Raw genomic sequence first — 24613 nt, forward strand, 5'->3', positions numbered from 1 at the left:
ATTGCTTGATGTAGTATAAAATGTGCATGACCATTGTGTATTCAAGCTAAAGGGTGGCCATATGACCATTTAAATTCCTTGTCATATTCGCCATAAGCTAGCACAATGAGGTTTTGATAAATTGAATTTGTTTGAATTAGCTCAAGAGCTAAGAGGGCCACAATTGGACAAGGGAAGGAAAAAGTAATCGAATAGCCGTAAAAGCCGTTCGACAACATCCGAGGTAAGTCCTCAAGAAGTGACCTTACTTGAATTAGGTGAGATGAAATATGGATGTGTATGATTATTGATTATGTGTGTATGAGTATTTGAATTCCACCGGGCTAAGTCCCGGCGAATATGCTAATGATTATAATTGTGTTTGAGCCTTAGTAACGAAAATGAAATATGTATGTCCAATGATTATTGATGTATGTGTGCATGAGAAATTGAATGATATCCGGCTAAGCCCAAGACAATTATGCTGGAAATTATAACCGGTTAAGACCAAGGCAATTGTGCTAGTGGCTACATCCGGCTAAGACCAAGGCATTCGTATGAGTCATTCTATCCGGCTAAGACCAAGGCATTTGTGCAAATCGTGATATCCGGTTAAGTCCGTGAGGCCTTGGTACGGGTTACCATAACCGGGCTATGTCCCAAGGCGATTGATCGAGTAGCGACATCCGGTTAAACTCGAAGGTATGTGATTTGAAAATTATAAGCTTGCTGGAAAATTTCAGCTAATGCACTTGTGAAATTTCCCAATGACAAGGTAAGTGCGGTGTGTGCTTATGCGCTAGGAGTAAGCGTGTGAATATCCGCTCCTATGATGGAACGAGTTATCGGCCTTAATGAAGCCGTTATTTGTGTATGAACATAAGAGTTGGGATGGTGAAGTAAGTATGATTATGTGAATGTGCATTAATGAAATGATGCATTTAACTATGTGAATGTATTGCTGTAATTAGAGTTGATTATATTCCTTGAGACTTACTAAGCATAAAAATGCTTACTCCGCCGCTTTGGCTCTCGTTTTCTAGATTTCGCTCGATAGCAATCGGATTCGGGATCGTTGAAGTCAAGTCATCCACACTATCAAGCCTCCATTTTGGTATAAATTTTGGTTGAACTTGAGATGGCATGTATAGGACTACCTCTTGTTTGTTAAATATGTTGTAATGTAAGTATGTACGGCCATGCGAAAATGGCTCAAAAGGGAAGCATGAACTTAGACTAATTGTGGTTTGTATGTATATATTTGGTGTCATGATGTGGCTATGGATTGAAATGGGAATGTTGGTCATATGATCAGCCATTGGCATGGTTAAAATGATCATATATGAACCTATGTATGGCAAGACTAGTTGGTTCATGGAGACTACCAAATAGGTAAGACCTACCTTAAAACAGATGCTGCCAGCTGCAGTGGCGTGAATGTGAAAAATCACCAAAATTCATAGGAATGGAATTAAATAGTGAATAAGCTATGTAAATGAACCTTGATGAGTCTATTTTCTTATGGAAGAAACGAAATGGTCATAGGAGTTACAGGTTAAGAGATATTAAAGCTATTGTGAGACAGGGCCAGAATGGTTTCTGGGTTCCCTGTCGCAACTTTAAAATTTACTATAAATTATCCAGAAAGAATTAGGCGACATACCTTATATGTACAGATTCCATTTTGAGTCTAGTTTCATTTGAAACAAACGGCACCAGCATTAAAGCCCTGTACAGAGAGATATTCAAGTTATACCGCGCGAAGGTCAGAGCAGTCGATCCCTGTAACATGGGTGACTTTAACTAATAAACTGTACCAATTGGCCCGACCAAAATTCTAGAAATAAATCCATGGATGGATATATGAGTCTAAATTCAGGAAAATTTACGAAACCAGTTTCCGAGTTTTGAAACTCGAGATATGATTTTTAAGGCGACAGTGACGCAGTTTTTCCAGCCTGACTGGAAATGTCCAATGGATGGGCAAAACAAGTGAACTTGGCTTGCTAACCCCTCGTGTCCGACACCGGCGATGGTCTCGGGTTCGGGGTGTTACATGGATAATGGACCAATTCGTAATAAATTGGACTAATTGGAATGAACCTAAAAACTTAAGATTGATGACCCTAAGGGAAGATTTAGGCAAGTGAGAGCGAGAGGAGATCTTGTTGAGCATTATTCATTAGTCTTAAATTAACCGGTGAGATCGAAAGATAAATTGGATTAATTTGTCTAACTTGGTAAAATTGATACCGAAAGGTAATATGACACCATTTTAGGAGTTTAAGTGATTTGGATCCCTAATTCAAAGAGAGTGAACCACATTGAGTTCAATCAACCACCGTTTATTAACTATTTGTTAATTTTGTAATTCTGCATGTTTTGTAATTTAGTCTTTAGTAGTTAGATCATAGATTAGTTTTATTCTTTTTTACTTTATGATTTTTTGTAATATAATTTTAGCAATTAGTTTATTAGACTCTTTATTTTACATGCTCGTAAGTAGAAATTATTCAATCTTTGACTCTCTTAGGTTCGATCCTAAGACAACTCCTATACCCCGTTGTACAAATATATTACACTTGACCTATCCCACTGGTAGACACTAAACTTAGTATTGTATTCAATCCTTTTCTTGTCTTCAATCGTTATTTGAAATCTCTTTCGCCAAGTTCACAAAGCACGAGGCGGAGTGCGATCTAGGGGCCACAGATTGTCCCGCTTAAAACCCAATATCCTAGGCAAAAGTTCGCTCGTGTAATTTTGCAGAACACCAAAATTTAGAGAATAGAAAGAAGTTGCTTTTCTCTTGTTGTGTTCTATGAAAATTAAGGAGAATGACCTCCTATTTATACAATTTTTGTAGGGAAAAATGGTAAAATAGCGTGTTATTTTCCAAAAACAGCAAAGGATTTTCTTTAACTGAAATTATTCTGAAAATATTTTCTGCAACAGTCAGAGGATTTTCCACAACTAAAAATATTCTGAAAATAATTTTTTTGCATTACCAACATTCCCTCACTAATGCGAAAGAATTAGAAATTTTGGTAAACATGAGAAAAGGTAAAATGTGAGAAGAGAAATAGTGAAATTAGCCATTTAAAAACTAATGTCTTGTGGATTTGAACTAGTACAAAGTGAAATAAGTGATTCTTCTCTTTATCAAGTGAATGAATCTTGAACTTGTTAGGATAGGGGTTAACTTATGACACACAACTAAGCTCAAAACCAATTGATGTTTCGTGATAGATTAACAAGTTTTAGCCAATACACCTCAAGATGCTAGTAATTGCTCTAGAAAGATTGTCCAATGTCTTTCATAGAAAGTGCCTAGTTCTTTACACTTTCGTAGGTGATTTCGTCAAGTCTATCTCAATATAGACCTGCTAAGTAAGGATGATGAAATCATTAAGAGCATTTTATTAAGCTCATCCTCTCAAATTTAAGTTTGGTGAATTCATCAAGCCTGTCTCAATAGGACCACTTAAACTCTAGGATATGAACTCATTAATAGTAATAAACTAAACCTCACTTGTCAGTGAATTCATCAAGTCCGTCTAAATAGGACCATTCAAATCCTATAATATGATTTCATTAAGAGTGAGAACTCAACCTTATGCATGAACATCGTTTGTCATAGAGATAGGTAGAATGTACACTACAAGTCTTTCCACGGTTTCGTTTGACCATATTGAACTTAGATAACTAAGTTAGGTATCACCGTGAATTCCTCAACCACTGGCTTTAAGACCTATCCCCCTGGGAGAATCAACAACCATTTTCCTACTTAACCTTTTAGTTAATGAATCAGCTAGGTTCCTTTCAGACCTCATATACTCCAAAACAAGTACTGCATTCCCCCATGAAGAAATTTCTGCAAGTAGATTCCAAAACCATTCGACCTCTTGCCAGACTCAGTCAAGAGTTATAAACCTTGATTTCATCATGGAGCGAGCAATACACGTCTGTTTAGCAAACTTCCAATAAATAGTTGCTCCACCCAAAGTGAATATATACCCACTTGTAAAGCTAACTTGATCAATTACCCTATTTGTATCATAGTACCCTCTAGGACTACATAGTATCCAAAAAATTTCAACTTCAAAAGTTTTTGTACTTTAATTTCACTCAGACCATTTGGGGAAAGCTCAACCTTGATAACTAGCATAATTGCAAACCATGACACTCCCCCACTTACTATGTTGATGCCCTCATTGACATGAAGCCATACTTTTAGTAACCTTGTCGCATCAAGTTGACATTTCAGTCTCAAGTTCATTTTGGGCTTTCAAGGTATAAGGTTATGATCCATTCAATGAGTATCATACATATACTCAAACTTGTTCTCATCTCAATCGTTGGTGTAGTCTTGTTTATTCTCGTTCCTCCATCGAACACTCAGACTCAATGCCACAACACATAATAATCATGTTACATCATTGAGGGACCATTAATAGTATGATGCTTTGTTGACTGAATATTACCATGTCTTTGATAATAAAAAAAACATCCCCTTAGATGTGGCACCAACCGCACTCTTGCAACATCTCGTTGGATGCGTCCCTCTAGATGTGGTTTATGCCCACCATCCCTAGTGGCACAAACACAAATGTTCTCCATTTAGGCCATCCCCAACTTAGGCCTTTTCAGCCCCTCTATGGTCACCCTATTGGGTATGGCCATCTTGGCCAACCACAACACATGTGGCACGACCGAACTAGGTCGATCTCAATCTCAATTTCAAATTTTAATGCTCATTCACGCAAACTCATAGGTTGTCTGAACAAGACATCCCCTACTAGTACTCTTGTTCAAGCTCTCAAACTCAATAATCCTCCAGTTTACTTTGGTTAAAAACTCGGTGAAGCTTGAACTAGCTCCACAAATCTCATGTATTTGTAGCTTATCATGGATAAAGGCATCGTAAGCCCTATTCCAAACACAAGTATCCAACAATCTGCCCATGGTCCACTAACCAACTCAAACTCAAGGGTCTTTGGACTCACTCAAACTCAAGGGACCTCCAACCAACACAAACTTAAGGGTCATTCCAAGCCCATCTTGATTGCAATAACCCACTAGCCAACACAGATAGAGCTTGCACGTGTTCCAACGCTACTTAGGCACACTTTTGCATTACTCAGGTGCCCTCAAACTGATTGCCTGTATAAGAGCCTTCATTGGTTCCAACAACGAGAAACAGAAATGATTCTCATGTTTAAACAGTAGTATAATTTGCTTCTAAATTGTTGGAAATATACTACTGCAAAACAAAGTAATTAGCACTCACAAGAAACCAAAGTGAGTGTAAATAAATAAAGCAATCACTGTGCCATGGAAGAACCACTACCTTAGAAGCAAATTCGTCCTGATCGATGTAAATCTGTAGTTCAAGTTTTAAGCGGGTGTGGTAAACTTAAGCGAATGCGGGTTTTAAGCCAATACACCTGAACTAGCTAGTATCTCGAGGTGTATTGGCTAAAACTTGTTAATCTATCGTGGAACATCAATTGGTTCTGAGATTAGTTGTTTGTCATGAGTTAAACCCTATCTTAACAAGTTCAAGATTCATTCACTTGTTAAAGAGAAGAATCACTCATTTCACTATGTAGTAGTTCAAAGCTACAAGATACTAGTGCCTAAGCGGCTAATTTCACTATTTCACTTTTCACGTTTTACCTTTTCTCATATTTACAAAAATTACAGAGGATTTTCCTCAATTGAAAATATTCTGAAAATATTTTTGCAATAGTTAGATGATTTTCCGCAACAGAAAATATTCTAAAAATATTTTTTTGCATTACCAACACAAATATGTCTGGACTGTGTCTTCTTTTATTGGTTGAGATCTTTATTAGCCCATCTTTGATATCCAAACTTCACTTAGCAAGAAATCTTGGAAATTTGTTTGAATTAGATCAAAGTAATAATCATTCTTTTAACTTATGGATTGGATCGATTTATGCCATTAAATAAAGGATATCCAGTTGATTTAGGTCCTACCTTATTATGTTTAGAAGATATCATTTGTGTTGTTTATCTTATTTAGAGGGATAATTGATTGTACCAAATTTATTATGTTAGGAAGTCTCATTCTCTTATATATTATGAGAACTTACATGGGTTTTGTACTGATTGAGTGAACTTTATTTTATTCAGTGAGGAACATTATTGTGAGTGTATTATTTTGTATTAATCAAGTGTGTAACTTGGTTAGAGTCCTATTTAGAGGGAAGATGTTTAGATCTTAGATACAAAAGTGAGAAGTCTAAACTAGTGAGTGTTAGAGCTTGGAAACACTTGTACGATGTGCTAAGATAATGAAGATACTCTTTGGGCAAGGTCTTGCAGATGTAGGAAAATCCAACTGCATAAACATCTGTTATGTTATTTACTTTTTTGCACTTTTCACTACTTGTGTCTAAAGTAATTGGAATTGGTTTTAACACTGCTTTTGGCACTACTCGAATTTGCCTTCAGATATGAATTTGGACTCAATAATCCAGTTGACATGGGTTCAAACTGTGTGACCCCATCCCCACACCCAATATTGTATAAAGAAACCATTAATCAATTGGTATTTTTTAGGTACATGTGTTAACTTTATACGGACAACTAATAAAATAGTGACCCGAGTCTTAAAATTAATATATATATATATATATATTTAAAGATTTTTATTTCACTTGTGTAATGAATTTGGACAAATAAATGTCTAGATTTAGATGCGGTTGTACATCCATTCATTCATATTTATTTTGGAAGTGTATTTTAATAATTATATATTTTATTATTTAAAATAATATGAAATTATGATTTTTTTTAAAATCCCAAGTGTTTTTAGAATTTCTTTTAAATTTTATAGTTTTTAATATATATATTTAAAATCTAAAAGATAAATTTTAATGGATTGTGTGTATCAAACACTAATCCTATGATTTGACTTAATATATTGATGCCTAAATATTTATTCTAATAATTAATCCGAAAACCAAAAAAAAAAAAAAGAGGAAAACGCTAATCACCATTGCATGAACAAAACGACATCTAAATCCCCAAAAAGAAAAGTAACACAATTAGTCAAACTTGTACCTAATTGGAGGTAGCAAAAGTCAATATTGGTGGGAACCCTTCTTCAATCATTGTTCATTCCCCAGGCTTAGGTTAAACCAAAAATATATAATAATATGCAAATATATTCTTTTTTAGGGATGGCTAATGTATCATTCATACTAATATTATACTATATAAGTAACAATCTCATTTACTGTTTTTAATAAAGTAATGAATATACTGATGTTTTCCCAACATTCCAACGTTTCTTCATGTTTCCATGCACCATGCACATTATATAATATAAAAGAACAATAAACAGTCAAAACTAAATTCTAAATTCTTCCAAACATTAATTAGTCAAAAATTAGAAATGATTCAATAATCAACTATATATTCCAAAGTGTTGGAACATAATCATGGAACTATTATGCGTGAAATAACAATATTTCTGAGTCGACCAGTAGGATTGAAAATAGGATCTAAAAGAATTGCATAAGTTAAGAAATTAGAGTGGAGAGAGTTGGTCAAACTAATTACTTGCCCCTTTTTCCCTTCCCTCTTAATTCTCCAAAAGTTATAACATAACCAATGCATCAAACTAATTTTTAGTGGAACACAAACCATAATGATGAGGTTGAGTTTTACCCATGTAAACTATGTGTAGTTGAGTTAATTATTATATTGAACCATAAGTTGCAGTCTACTGGTTGGGTGTTGATTTTCTTTAAAAATAACTTGAGTTCAAATAATAATTGTAAAAAAAAAAATTATTCTATTCAATGTTTGCGATGATTGATTATAATAAAAGACGTTGATATACTTACAAAATATAACTTAAAAAAAAGCATTTATTGTATGTAATGATTCATGTAAATCAAAGAATATAATCATTTAGAAAAGGTACTAAACATGAATCACCTAAAAGGAAAAGGGTAAGAATATTAGCATATGTAAAAAGTGAGAGAATTCCCATGGTCACTTTCAAAGGAATATTAAAAAGATTTAGGTAACCTTGCGTCGAGGTAGAAATTGAAATGGAGGGGTTGGCTTTGCTTTTAGCAATGTAGATGACCCATCTTTTTGACAAAAATGGGGATTATAGCTAGTGAATGTCAAACCTTACTAGCGTAGCAGGTCATATTATTTATAAAAGCTCACGTGGGTAAGATATCCAATGCCTTTATACAATAAATAATTTATAAAAAGAAAAGTGAGTGAAGAAATCCATTTCGCACAACTTCCTCAAATGGCGGTGTTGTAGGCACCAAAGGCGAAAAAAGTTACCGCCTTCGTCTACTTTTTATGTGTTGGTCGTTGGTCCCTTTGAATGGTTCCTCAATGTATTATTGTTCGGTTTTTCAAATAATTCCAAGCTTTTATTCACCCGTAATTTGAAGTGAATGTTTCCTTAATAATGCATAAATTTTTTATATTATATTAACTTTAATTTTGAAGTTTTGTTTATGTTTTCTCCTATTTCATATTAAAGTTCATTTCACTTATTTACGTGTACGTTGACTGTTATAATTAACTCATTTCAAGCATAATTAATCATTATAAACATTAAGACCCAATTTAAATTAACTAACCCACATATACTTTTTACTCTATGAGACTCAAATACGAGTGTTTAACGTCTCAGGACTTCAACTTCACTTATTTATACAGTCGTTTCTCAAGATTTTGATTTTTATAAAGAGATAGTTATTGTACACGTATAAATAGGGGAGCGTCCGATCGAATCAAGTTGAATCGAGTGAAAATTTTGAGTTAATCGAGTTGACGAGTCTCATTTTATCATCCTAACTCAATTTGAGGTTTCAAATTGAGTTGAGTGAAATGAAATTCGAGTCAAGTCTAATCAAGTGAAATTATTCGAGTTAAATGAAAAAATTAAACATGTTATTTGAGTTATTCGAATTGTAAAATTTAACTCAACTCGAACTTGAAACTCGATTTATTTATTCAAGTTGACTTGAAAAAATTGAATAACTTAATTTGATTAACTTGAAATTTAAAAATTTTATCCATTTTTTTAGTCGAATCAAGTTTTGCTCACCTTTAATTATAAATAACTAATTTGGTAAAAAGTAAACTTTATAACTTATCACTATTGTTATTATAGATAGAAACCTATTATTGATAGTAAAAATAAATAAATAAAAATTGATTCTACAACAAAATTAATAGTTAAAAGAATAGGCATAATAAAAAATTTAGCCTTCAACATTTACATTTTTGTCAATTTGGTATTTAATCTCTTTTTAGCTAAACTTGGCCCTTAATCTTCTAAAAAAGAGTCAAATCGATTTTTTAATGAGAATACAGACTAAAATATTAGTTTTTAACATTGTTGGCATAACGACTCACATGACAATCCATGTGCACATTATGTTTACATATTTGTTTTATATTCATGTTAACAAATAATTCAAAAATTATAAAAATTAAAAATAAATCAAATTTAAAATTAAAGGATATAAAAAGCTTATAAAAATCCAAAAAAAAAAAGATTAGCACAAAATACACGTGAATTGTCATGCATGAGTGAAGCCAGAAAATATTTTTTGGGGAGTTAAATTGTATATTTTTACGACAATAAAAATGTAATTTTACCATTTTAGTAGCCTATAGTTTTTAAAGGATTAAATAAAATGTTTATCATTTTGCGGGACGCAATGTGTAATTTTACCATTACTAATTTAAAATTTTATAAATTATAAAGAGACTTAAATAATTTTTTTTCATTTTAGGGGGGTCAGGGCCATGCCACCCCCATAGCTTTGTTACCACTATCATATTTAAAATTTTAACATTTTAATTAATATTCTCATTAATAATAAATCATTTTAACTTTTTTTTTTAAGATTAATAAGAGTGAAATTGAAAAAAAAAGCTTTATTATACCTAAAAGATATTATTGTAGAGGGCTATGCTTAATTTATTGTTGTTAAAAGTAAATTAGGTGTTGTATTTAATGGTGTTGGACAAGTGTGAAGTAGACAAGGGTTTCTAATAGAGGTAAAGCTGGATTGCATGATATATTTGTTGGTTAAGATGGACTAATGTAAAAGGGTTCTAGTTTTTGCCATACAGCTTCTCATCATCCTTCCCTTTTAAACTTTATCACATTCTTACAATAAATGCTCTTATTTCTTAAATGGAAAAAAACGATAACAAATTGAGATGTAAGTGATGGAAGGCGTAAAATATGGAATAAACATATATACATTGTATTATCCATAAATTATATTCATTAAAAATATAATTTTTGTATCTAACACTGTTGAAATCAGATGAGATTAGAAATCAATCAATATATCAATTCTGGAAATTAAAACTACGTATCGATATGGTTTTATTGAATTAATTTTTTTTGAACAATCTCATTATGGATTCTGATCATATATACTTTTTTTGACACAATATATAAAACTACCATAGTCCCTCCCCAATCCATAAATAGGAGGATAATGTACTTCAGCATACTCGAAACCACGTCCTCCTGCATTAACAATAATATCCATGTCAATTAAGCTAAGACTCAATCGGCAATTCTTATATAATTCTTGAAAGTGATTACATAACTATAATATATTTTTGAAGTTTAGAATTACTATATTATAACAAAATGAAGGTTAAAATATGTTATTACTCCATATACTTTTATAAGATTTGAGATTTAGTCTTTGTATTTTAAAAATTAAAATTAAATATTTTTATTTTTTAATTTAAAATTTCAATCCAACTATTATTATCGTTAGTAATTTCTATTGAAATTTATCAACTTAATATGTTTATTTTCATCAATCATAAACACATCACATTAAGTCAACTTAACTAACATACCGAATTGATAAATTTGATAGAAAATACATATAATTTTAACGATTAGACTAAAAATTTTAAATAAATAATAGTGGAAGAACTTAGATTTTAAGTTTTAAAATAGATTATAATGAAAAGAGCAAAAGATAATATTTATTGAATATGGTACTAGTCATTTGTAATTAAAAAGGAAAAGAAAATTCAACTACCATGATAAATGTGTGAAGAAATCAAGGAAAAGGAAAAAAGATAATTATTGTAGCTAGGTGTTGAAAACATAACATTGGTAAATTTCAAGGAAAAGCTTGCAATTTAACAACTTTGGTCATCAAACATTAATTACTTGTACCATTTTTCTATTATTTCTTATCCAAAAAAGTGGCTATTTTGAACATTATTATTAATTCCCTTCACATATGAATTCTTAGTTTCAATCATAATAAGAACACGAAGAAGTTGTTTCATCACCAAAAAAAAATCAAACCCCAGTAATAGGATCCTCATTTATGATCACAGTAACACTTTAGAAAGACGCCCAGAATATGAGAAACACTCACCCACACAATTCTGGACCCCCTTGATTTTCCTTTTTCTTATAAGAAAAATACCTATCCATTATCACATATTTAATCTTTTAATTTTGTTCTCATTATTATTTTCGTTAAATTTAGTCAATTTTCTTTTATTTTAAGTTAAAATGTTATGAATTTAGCCAAAGTAGTCTAAACCGTTAAGAATTTAATTGTGCTTGTATGATAATTACATGGGATTATTAAAAATTTGTTTTGAATTTTACATGAGATGGTTAAAGGGTGGCTCAAATTATGAATAGAGTTATTGAATTTTTTTTATACATATTTATGTTAAATTGTATCATGAGGTAGATTTTATTTTGTTTCTTCTACTCAAAAAATAGGTAAATTGGTCCCTGCACGTTAGATTAAAGAGCAAAATAGTCATTCTATTAAAAGATTACATTTATTTCCACTGTTAAATATTGATTCTTATACGCTTGCATGAAGTGCACATGGCACGCCATATGTAATTGTTTTAATTATTCCGTCAGTTATACTAATTTTTAACAGAATGACTAGATTGCTCTTTAATTTAACGTGTATGGATCAATTTACTTTTTTTTTTAATAAAGAGAGATAAAAATAATTTAACTCTTAATATAAGCATCTCTACAATACTTTTATCTTTTAACTGTATAATATAAGTTGGTGGAGTGTAATATAAGTTGGTGGAGTGTAATTTTTAACAATGGATTGTAAAAGGAACTAATAATAATAAATAGGTATGTAGATTAGGTTATTGAATGAGTAATATTTTGGAATATATATACACATATTCCCAAATGGTGTGGGGAATATATGATGATTGAAGAAGGGAGGGGCCATATCTTTTGACTTTCCATCCATGAAGACTGGAATTGGTTTAATTAAAAAATAATTAAGTCAAGGAAAGATTTAATTTCTCGCCTCCATTCATGCACGTAACCAGCCGTAAAAGCCACCCCAGAAAACACACAAACAGACAAAAGTGATTAACTTTGTTGCAAGTTAGGTTCGATAAAATCAAAGTAGTAGGTTTTTGAAGCTTCCACATTATTCCCCCAAACCTAAAAGCTTCCAAATCAAAACAAATTATTATCACTTTTTATATGAAAGAAGAGAATTCTGTATTATTGGTGAATGTCCCATACTTGCAAATCATGGAATTTGACTCCTTCACAATCCAACCTTGATGTTTTTATATTCTTACATTCCATCTTTCTCACTTTTTATATTATAATTTATTGTTCAAAGATGTCATCCATTTTTCACATTTGGTTTTTTGGGGTGTCAACTATCATCCAATATTCATGACCTAACCTTGAATTTTTACTCATTTCTTCATCTTCCTTTTCACTCCATGCGTATATTGCTTATGCTTAATGTTGTTTGATTTTCTTTATAGCTAGACTGATGACTATGCCTCTTCCTAATTATCAATTATATTTTAACATGAAAGTTAAATATGATCTAATCCAAACATAGTTAATAAATGGAGAGGTAGACGGTTTGGTAATAATGAAATAATCAGTAAAAGTATAATGGAGCCTCTTATACTAACACTTAGATTGTATTTTGTCCTTTTTATTTAAAAAATGGGTAAATTAGTTCTTGAACATTATATTAAAGATCAAATTGGTCCTTTTTCTTAAAAATAATTTCTACTTTTATTGTTAAAAACTAGCGTGGTTGACGGAATAACTAGACAATGACATGTCCCTGCCATGTGTACCTCATGCTAACGTACAAGGATCAATTTTTAACAGCAAAAACAAATGAAATTTTTAATAGACTAACTAGTTTGCTCTTTGATCTAATGTAAAAGACTAATTTACCCATTTTTTGAGTAGATGGGGCAAAATATAATTTGACTCTTAATATAGGGTCCTCCATGTTACTTTTATTGAAATAATCTTAAAACGTGATAAAAATAAGTAAAACAAAATTAACTTGAAGATTATCTCAACTCATTAATGAAATTTGTTTCAATAACCTTAAAAATTTACGGTTAAAATAATAGAATAATTCGTTGCATCATAAATCAAGATTCGAGTCTTGTATCACTCAGTGTCATACGCTCTCTATATGATAAGAAAAGAAAGAATATGCTTTCTTATTTAAGTTGAAATCTCAACCATTATTTTTCAATTTACCGAATACAATCGAAAAAAATAACATAAAAGTAGCATTAATGAATAGTAGAATGATGGATGTATATGTGCAAGGTTTTAGAAAAAAACCTATATCATGGTGGTCAAAAAGTTGATATTAAATGTAGAGAAGTGAGTTTACCAAATCTTCACACATGATAGAGAGCAAAAGGATTTAAGATTATAATTGAGTCCAAAAAGTTTAAAAGGGAAAATAAAATCACGTGCGGTGTTTGTCTAGAAAGAAATTGAATGTGAAATTATTTGCAATTTGTCAAACATTAGTCAAATATCAAGAAAGGATGAATTTGAATATTGAAGAAATCAGAAAGTTTCACATTTGGGAGTTCCAAAATCAAATTCAGACGTCGGCTGTCCTAATTATATATCTATCTTTCATTCATGTAATTCTAAATTCAACAAATGGTCTAACTTGTAGGTATCTCCTACAACTTTGCGTTTTGAATTATGCATGCATTCAAATTAAATTCCATCATTTTCATATTTTAAATGTTTCTAACCTTTGCATGATTTGCATATTTCTCATTTCAAACATAGATTGCCGCTTATGCTGCTAATTTCATCAATCTCTGGCATACTGTTGATTCCATAAACAAGGCTGATGAACCCACCAAAGCTGTTAAAACCTTCATGCATTTGTGGAGATGAAATACAAAAGAAATATAAAAAATTCCAGATTTGGATTTCCGTAAGATGAAAGCATTTTGGCAGCGATGAATCTCATGATCTGCCATATGAAACTACTATACTATAGTTTCTTTACTTTGTAAAATCTTTTAGACAAATGATTCTTAATTTTGTATCATCCATTGTGTTAGCACATAGCATGCTACAGTTGGCTTAGGTCCTTGAAAGAGTTCTTAATCTAGTGAATGTTAGTAATGGTAACCACTAGGAATAGTTCATGGGTTGCTCTCACAAAATGAATATATTACATATTTTCACTTAATATAGCCTGTTCTGGCATTCATAAAAAATGCAAAGCCAGCACTTGTCTCTTTGCTAAGAAAACGAGGAGCAGGTGCAGCATGAAAGCTAAAACTAAAACAGACATGGAAAGGATTCTTAGTATTTCATAACCAAAATTAGCAATGGACCCGAAATTGGAGAACAATTTGGTAAAGCCACGAGTTTAATTAATCACTAAGGCGCACTTATGTATCCCTTGTACAACATGAGAATGATCGAATTCCATACTTCTCTACCAGCCATAGAATGATACATCTACTGATTGCATGCCCAACACCATTTTTTTTTTTATATATATAAAAAGAAATTTATTCATTAGAAGAGAAGATTGCAAAACATTATATGTGGACAAGCCTAGGAACAGCTAGCTCCGTAGCATTCTCAGGGATCACAGCATCAGGCGAATATGAAAATTTATGCATTCCCAGAGGTAAACCAGTAGCATACTTCGCTAGACCATCTGCAACTCGATTACTTCCCCAGTACACATGGGTTATGGTCACAGCCCAATACCGTTTAAGCATCTCCCAAAAAGCTGTAATGGTCATATGTGGCTGACTAGGAAACTGATTTAAATCATCAAGTTGCTGCACAATCTCCAAACAATCAAGTTCCTGCATCCATAATTCCAAAGAATTTTATTAAAACTAATATTTCTGCAATAAGTAAATTAATGTTTATTTTACATAATACTTAAAAAAGAAAGCGTTAAACATGAAAAGAGTCTAGAGCTCCTTATTCACATGAATCAAGACAAGCACTAAAAAGACCAGAAGGCAGAAAAAAGGAAAACTCTTGATCAGGACCCTAAAATGGATGTCTGTCAAATCTTAATCAACCCAGCACCAGACTCAGAGTAATCTTAGTAGTGGCAGCTCAGCCTCAAAAAGGAATTCTAAATCCTTGACTTCTTCATTCTACAATAAAACCTGACCAAACCCATTTGTGAAACCTTTTTATTCCAATAGTTTCCCATGGGTTATATTCTCAAAGCCTTAAGCAACCACACTAAAGAGATTACCAGCTTCCCTCTGACACATCCTACTAACCTCGTGCTTATTTAGTGACAACTTTTAGTAGCATTTGGTTTAGGAATTCAGACAACCCAAAGTGGTAGATGTTAAACATTTGATACTCTTCAATGCATGTTTGGCAGTAACTTTCACAAACATCCTGTAATTTAGCTTCTAATCTAAGAAATATTGTATGACATTTTGGTGCTTCCAAAATTTGAAAGATCATATTTGCTCCTTTCATTAAGTTTACTAACAAATTGTTTTCTAAAAAGATTCTTGTCAAGAAATGGTTCCATCCTCTAAAACTTCTAAATTAACATACTTTCAGTTGTTTACAAAACATTTTCATCCTCTAAAATTCTAAACATTTTCAGTGATTCAATTTAGTAACAAAATGGTACCTAAGTCAGAGCTCTTTACCATGTTCTTTTTCCAACTCAAAACAAATGGCAAAAATGCTGTTGTGGAATGGATGCTGAGTGGTTGTTAGGTAGGAATCATTGGAGAAGTTGTTAGGATAGGACTCTTAGAATAAATTTGTTTTACAAATCTTAAAATAGTGGTTTATTTTGATAAGAATTTAGTTAGTTTGATATATATGTTTTTTAATTATTGTAATCTCTATCCAAAGCGATGTATGGAATAATAAAAGCTAAGTGGAATTTATATCAAAACTCTAAAAAGAGATTTGGATGTCTCTTTAACGAGTTCTAAGGTTTCAATCTCTCTTTTATGAGCTGAACTATCAATCTCAAAAACACAGTTTTAAGAATTTGGTATTCAGAGCCAACGACCCTCGGCAATGGTAAAACAGTGATCAGCAAAGTGGCAACCACAACTATGCAAGAAGCTCGAGCTTTTTTGAACAAAGATAGAAGAAATATGGAAACAGTATGTGGATGCAATCTTTGCAGAGAACAAAGCGCAAGTGTTAGATCATATGCTTGAAGGAATAGATAACATGATTGTTAGTAAACAGGTTTGTAACTCTAGGGTAGATGCAAAGGTCGACCCTCTTACTGAAGAAAACCAAACCATGTCATTCTTTACTAGTCTCTCTTCCTCTTCCTATGCATCCAATCCTTCTAAACCTCTGTAAATATTTTATCCCTAACTTTAAGGCTGTTTTTTAGGGACAGCATCCCTAGAATTAGTCTGTTTCCTAGTGTAAAGTTTCCTAAGTTAGGTTCACTATGCGTACAAATATTTATGTAATTTCTTGTGAAAAACTAAATAAAAATAGCCTGTTTTTTAACATAGTATCAGAGCTTTTTTAGCTAGATTTCTGGGATTTTTTTTCTTTGTCTGGCAATTTTTTTCTGACTCCCAACCAACCCTCAAGCCTGTAGAATTTGTTCAAAAAAAAATGACTGAAACTGTCAACACTAGGGATGTCTCAGAAGTTTCTGTGAGCAACTCAAACCCAACAAGTGAGTTTCAGAACATCCAAGTAGCCTACAGGCTAAATGAGAAAATTTACCTGAAGTGGTCTCAACTGGTTCGCACGTTCTTGAAGAGAAGAGGAAAGCTGAGTCACTTACTCAGAATTGGACCTAAAGAAGGAGATCCTAAGTTTGATGTTTGGGATGAACAAGACTCTATGGTAATGTCTTGGTTATAGAACTCCTATGATGCCAGAAATCAGTGATACATGCATGTTTCTTAACACATCCAAAGAACTGTGAAGCAGACTTATTCTAAAGTTCGAGATGCTGCTCAAATCTATGAAATTAAGACTAAGATTTCATCTACCAAGCAAGGAAGTCGATCAATTACGAAGTATTCCAATCTGTTGCAAAGTTTATGGCAAGAGATGGATCATTGCCAGTGCAGAGGAACTACCATCACTAAATGAGACAATTGCGATTGTTCGTGCTGAGGAAGGAAGAAGAGGAGTTATGGTTGAGAATAGTCAAGTGGATAGTTCAGCCTTGGTTACAAAAGTTATAAATGAGAGGAGATTTGGCCTGGAGCAGCCAACTAGTGAAGATAGTAGACAGACAGAACGTACAAAGCCTATTAACAGGGATTCCGTATAGTGCACTTACTGTAAAAAGGCCCGTCACACTAAAGAAAGATGCTGGAAACTCCATGGGAAGCCACAGACAACAAACAAAACTTTTTCAAAAAAAGATGGACAACCAAAGGGACAAGGGCGAGCAAATACAGCAAGACAGCTGGATAAAAATATAATTCTCAGGAATAACCTGTTGAATCCAATAAAGAAGAAATTGAGAAGTTAAAAAATCTGTTGGGATCATTGGAAAAATCTTCTTCAACAAGTACTTGTAGTTTGGCTTTTTCGGGTATATCCTCTTCTCAAAATTCTAAAATCTCGGATATACTCACCAAAAGTTCTTGGGTCATTGACTCAGGAGCTACAGACCACATGACTCACTCCTCACAAAAATTTGTTTCATATACACCTTACCCTAGTAGTAAAAAAATAATAGTAGCCAATGATTCTGTGATCACAGTGGCTGGTCAGGGTGATATTGTTATAAACAAAACCCTTACTCTTAAAAATGTCCTTCATGTTCCAAAACTATTTACCAATCTTTTATCCATCCAAAGAATTACCAAAGACTCTAACTGTAATGTGGTTTTCTCTCACAATCGATGTCTTTTTCAGGAACAGAATACGAGGAGAATGATTGGACATGCTAAGCAAATAAATAGCCTATATTACCTTGAAAAATCCAGTGGAGAAGTTAGTGCTCTGAATTCCTCACCATTATCTTTCATATCCGAATCTATTAAAACCAATAAAGACCAAATTTGGCTCTATCACCTTCGCATTGGTCATCCATTGTTTAGAGTCCTTAAAATTATGTTTCCTTCATTGTTCAAAGGATTAACTGTTGAAAAATTCCATTGTGATGACTGTGAACTTGCAAAACATAAACGTACCTCTTTTCCGGTAATCAATAAAAGAACATCCACTCCTTTTACTCTTAATCATAGTGATGTTTGGGGACCATCCACTATTTCAAACATTTCTGGGGCTCGGTGGTTTGTATCCTTTATTGATGATTGTACTCGTGTGTCTTGGATATTTCTTTTAAAACAAAAATCTGATGTAAAGTCTATCTTTCCAACCTTTTACAACATGATCAAAACACAATTTGGAGATGAAATAAAAAGGTTTAGGTCAGACAATGCCAAAGATTATTTCAATCAATTTCTCTCAACATATTTCCAAGAAAAAGGCATTATACATGAGTCATCTTGTGTTAGTACACCCCAACAAAATGGTGTTGCCAAAAGAAAGAATGGTCACATTTTAGCTATTACAAGAGCCCTCTTGTTCCAAAAAACAATACTGGAGGGAGGCTATTTTAACTGCTACTCATATGATAAATAGATTGCCTACAAAAGTCCTTGAATCTCAAAGTCCTATGCAAATTCTAGCAAAATTCTTTCCTGATTTCAATACTTCAAGTAACCTTACTCCCAAAATATTTGGCTGTGTTGCCTTTGTACATGTTCATTCTCAAAATAGAGGAAAATTTGATCCACGAGCTGTCAACTGTGTCTTTCTCGGTTATTCTTCCACTCAAAAGGGGTACAAATGCTATCATCCAGCCACAAAAAAAAAAATTGTAACAGCGGATGTTACTTTTGCAAAACAAGAGAATTTCTTTACTCGTCCTTATCTTTAGAGGGAGATCTTAGTCACAGAAGATAAGGACAAAGAATTCTTTCTACTCGACATTCCAGCTCCTATCAAGCAACCAAACACTCACATTCCAGCTCCTGTCTAGCAACCAAACACTCCCACTCAATCCACTCAGTCCTTGCCTACTAACCAACCTGCCTAACTTGAAACAATAGCCACTATACAACCTGAAACAGAGCCTAATACACCCAAATCAACAATAGGAATTCAAGACACTACTCGTCCTTTACTAGTTTACTCAAGGAAGAAGGCACCGGTGCAAGTTCAATCATCTTCTTCTCCTATACGACCTGAGGTAATTGTTGAACTTACTTTGAATTCTAATACTGAAACTACTGCAAATTTAGATGATTTTCCCATTGCTATTAGAAAGGGGACTAGAGCCTGTATAAAACATCCCTTGTACCTATTCATGTCTTACAAAAACTTATCCCATAACCACAAAGCCTTTCTTACTAGCCTAAATTCTATCTCCATTCCCAAAACTGTATTCGAGGCATTAGAAGATGAGAATTGAAAAAATGCCATGAAAATTGAAATGGAAACTCCTGAAAAAAATAAAACATGAAACTTAGTGAAATTACCGAAAGGAAAGAAACCAGTGGGATGTCGCTGGGTGTACACAATAAAATATAAGTCAGATGATTTTTTGGAGAGATGAACACTGTAAGAGTTTGTTGTCACTAGCTGCCAACCGAGACTGGAAATTACAGCAATTTGAGATCAATAATGCCTTTTTACACGATGATCTTGATGAGGAAGTCTATATGGATGTTCCACCAGGATTCGGTCCAAATACAGGACAGGTAGCTTGCAGACTAAAAAAGGCTTTGTACGGACTAAAACAGTCCCCGAAGACTTGGTTTGGAAGATTTACCAAAGTAATGCTCAAGTTGGGGTATAAACAAAGTCAAGGAGATCACACTCTGTTTGTAAAACACTCATCTTCAGAAAGAGTGACTGCTTTGTTAGTCTATGTAAATGACATTATAGTGACTGGTGATGATCTAGAAGGAATGAAGAATTTAAAGAAATGCCTAGTAAAAGAATTTGAAGTCAAAGAGCTCGGTAAGTTAAAATATTTTGTTTGGTATTGAAATGGCACACTCTCGGGAAGGAATCTTCATATCTCAACAAAAATACATAGTTAATTTGTTGACAGAGACGGGCAAGTTGGGATGTAAACCACCAGAGACACCCATAGAGGTGAACCACAGACTTGGAGATGCACTAGAAGATGCAACAGTTGATAAAAGTTCATATCCAAAACTTGTGGGGAAGTTCATTTACTTGTCTCATACCAGACTAGATATTGCCTATGCAGTTGGTGTTATAAGTCAGTTTATGCACAACCCCAAAGAATCACATCTTAGAGCCGTATATCAGATTCTACAGTACTTAAAGGGCACGCCAAGCAAAGGAATCCTATTTAAAAAGGGGGAGAATTTAACCCTTGAAGCCTATACTGATGCAGATTATGCAGTGTCTATGGTTGATAGAAGATCAACCTCGGGCTATTGCACTTTCCTAGGAGGCAACCTTGTGACTTGGAGGAGTAAAAAACAAAATGTTGTGACTAGATCTAGTGCAGAAGCTAAATTTAGGACGATGGCTCTTGGGATTTATGAGTTGTTATGGCTAAAAATTATTTTGGAAGATTTGAAGATCAAGTAGGAAGGTCTAATGAAGTTATATTGTGATAATAAGTTTGCTATCAATATTGCAGATAATCCAGTTCAACATGATCGAACGAAGCACGTTGAGGTTGATGACATTTTATAAAGGAAAAAGCGGACGGTGGCTTAATTTGCACTCCATTTGTGTCTCATCGATGGTCAACTAGCGTACATACTTACCAAAGGATTGTCTAGGAAGTTGTTTCAGAAACTAGGAAGCAAGCTGAGAATGGATGATATCCACTTCCCAGCTTGAGGGGGAGTGTCAGATTACAATTTCCTAATTAAGGAATATTTGAGTATATCAAATAAGATTCTGTAAATATTTTATCCCTAACTTTAAGGTTGTTTTTTAGGGACAGCATCCCTATAATTAGTCTATTTCCCAGTGTAAAGTTTCCTAAGTTAAGCTCACTATGTGTATAAATATTTATGTAATTTCTTATGAAAAAATAAAAATAGCCTGTTTTTTAACACCATCTTCACAAAAACCAAGGTAGTCATAACCAATTTCACTTCTTTATCTTATTCATCAACTCTTTCTGAACTCAGCCAACAACCCATTTTTTTATTTAAACCCAATCCAAAAAACCTTTGACTCTGCATTGAAAATGCTTAATGGGTCTATATTTGCTGGGGTATTTTTCAAAATTGAGAATGCTGGTAAGAAGTTTGAAAAGATTTATAGGATAATAAATTTATGAACGTGCAAGACCCTTATCAGTTTTGACTGTTAGTTGTGCCATTCACTCTTGAGAATCTACCTTTAGCCAAGTTTACCCTGACCCTAAGCTTGAGGACAAACTCTTTTTCAAAGAGGGGAGTATTGTTGCGGATGCTGAGTAGTTGTTAGGTATGATTCTTAGGAGAAGTTATTAGGAAAGGACTCTTAGAATAAAGTTGTTTAACAACTATCAAATAGAAGTTGTATTTTGATAGGACTTTATTTAGTTTGGTATATTTTTTAATTATTGTAACCTCTAATTAAAGGGACATATGGAAAGATAAAAGCTAAGTCAGGTTTTTATCAAAACCCTAAAAAGAGATCTGGGTCTCTCTTTAATGAGTCCTAACGTTTCCGTCTCCCTTTGAGGAGCTGAACTATCAATTTCAAATACACGGTTGTGAGATATCTCACTTAAAACATGATTCAATTTGCTAGCTCAAGCCTCATAAGATATCTCAATTAAAACTTGTATTACATAGATACCACTTGATAGAAAGAACTGAAAACAATCAAGTTAATCAAGACTCATCTTAAGTAGCTAACTGGTATCTTCCATTTTTATCCATGTAAATGTAAAGCCTCAATGCTCTCTTGTTAAACCTCTATTTCTTCGATACTCTGTAATCACACTATCTTATACTGATCATAATCAACATAGCGTCATTAGCTAAGATATCTCACTTAAAACATGATTCAATTTGCTAGCTCAAGCCTCTTAAGATATCTCAATTAAAACTTGCATTACATAGATACCACTTGATAGAAAGAACCGAAAATAATCAAGTTAATCAAGACTCATCTTAAGTAGCTAACTAGTATCTTCCATTTTTATCCATGTACATGTAAAGCCTCAATGCTCTCTTGTTAAACCTCTATTTCTTCGATACTCTATAATCACACTATCTTATACTGATCATAATCAACATAGTGTCATTGGCTAAGCTTGCTACTGCATTGAAATAAAAGAAAAGAACCTAAATGTGAAAGGGCATCTAATTTTCCAAGCAAAACCACCTTCATAGGTCAAGATACCCCAAAGTAGTAATGTCAAGGCGAGCACCTAGGCGTGCCTAGGTGCTAAGGCGCAGTGCAAGAAAAAGCACGCCTCACTAAAGAGCTGTTCCATTCTCCTGTTTATTATTATTTTGTAACTAGTAAAAGAAAAAATATAATAAAATATTTTTAATTAATTACTGACCTAATTTTATTATATAAAAACTAGTTAACTCTTAAAAGTTAAAACTTTTCAAGATATATGAAGAAAATTTAGAGCTAGTTTTTATGATGATATTTATTTTTGTTCTTATGGTGTTTTATTTTACAATACATTAAGTAAATTATTAAACTTAAACTATTGAACAATATTTTTAATTTATAAATTGAACTATATTAAAATTTATCTTTCTTTTACTATTCAATTAATACTTATTAATTATTAGTTACATATGATTTTATATACAATTTATATATAAATATTTATATGCTTGCGCCTTGGTTTACTCAGGAGAGTGCATTTTTTGCGCCTTGCATCTTAGGCTATATAGAGGTCCTAGTGCCTCGAGCGCACCTGGTGCCTTTGACAACATTGCCTTAAGGTAACTTAAAGAGCACCACGAGTGCAATCAATTGCAAGAAAAAAACATAACCTGCAATCTCATTAATCAAGATCCAAAAAACAGTTGCAAACTATAGCCATCATATGACTGTTCATAGTCTTAATCAAACCCATTTTTCGAGGCTGAACCTCAACATGAACTCCAGAATGTTTGCTGTTCTCAGTCTCCCTATAACAATACAAGTATAAAATATTCTAAACTATTAGGCAAGAACAACCTAATACCTTTTCCAAAATCTTCAAAATGAACAGAATTTAATGGACTAATGGACCCCAAAACAAAAACACAACAAACGGTACATTCCACATTCCCTTTACTTTTCAATCAAATACCACAGGAACCATAGACCCAAAAGGAATTCCTTAATGTAAGACAAGAAACCAGGTTCCTTAAAAGTACTGATAGTAGAGTGCCAGAAACGCATTGATTTCACAATCAACAAGGAAGCAAAAAGAAACACCTAAACGCGTCAATTCAATACTAAGACCAAGACTTAACCTGCTCAGAACCCCTAAATTTTCAAGCTTTAAAACCCGTAATATAAATTCAAAGAACCCATCAACAAATAATGCAAAATTGGGAAAACAATCGACAAAAAACCATCGAATGGAACCATCCAATCCCACCCCCACCCAACCATAGAAAATAAGAAAAAGAGACGAAATTTGACTGACCATGGAGATAGTTTAAGCATTAGCAGTATTGGGACTGAGAGGGATGGATCCGGCTTGTTTCCCAGACTGTTTCAACTTGGCCTCTTCTTCATGGATCTTCTGCATCTGCAGCATCCTCTCCCTGACGAGCTCGTACTCGCACTTCTAGTACGAGTGGCATTAGTTCTCGCATTTCCAAGGCAAGTAAAAACTCGGCTTGCCGTCACTTATTGAGTACGAATAGAAGGTGGGCGCATTGGTCTCTGTATGGGATGGGGACCTTGTTCTCCACCATTTCTGCCTCTGTTGCCATCATCTTCTTCGATGAACCCTTCATTTCCATTTTTCTCTCCTTCGCTCCTAACAGTATTTTGGGTCACGAAGCTGCCTTGTTGCTTATTTTTTACATTTGCAATGCTATTCTTTTGTTTTGGAGTTTTTTACCTAAAATGATTTCAGATTAAAAACATCGTAAAACAGTAATATTTCTGCGGTAACTTCTTCTTCTTTTTTCATGTATTTTAAGATAAAATATAGGTTTAACTTTGCTCTTAGTCCTTCTATTCTTTGTACTTTAGAAATTTAATCCTTTTATTTTTCACTTTCAAGAATTTAGTCTTTATACTCTTTTAATTTAATGATTGAAATCCAATTGTTAACATCTTCAAAAGGCTTTCATTAAAATAAAT

At 33.1% G+C, this 24613-nt stretch overlaps 1 pseudogene; it reads right to left on the reverse strand.

Annotated features, from left to right (window-relative positions):
* Positions 1-14702: 14702 nt before the first annotated feature.
* On the reverse strand, positions 14703-24442 carry LOC108482904 (NADH dehydrogenase [ubiquinone] 1 beta subcomplex subunit 7-like; annotated as a pseudogene).
* Between the last annotated feature and the right edge of the window lie 171 nt (positions 24443-24613).

Source organism: Gossypium arboreum, chromosome 1 (assembly GCF_025698485.1).
Source record: "Gossypium arboreum isolate Shixiya-1 chromosome 1, ASM2569848v2, whole genome shotgun sequence".
In the NCBI taxonomy this organism is placed as follows: domain Eukaryota; kingdom Viridiplantae; phylum Streptophyta; class Magnoliopsida; order Malvales; family Malvaceae; genus Gossypium; species Gossypium arboreum.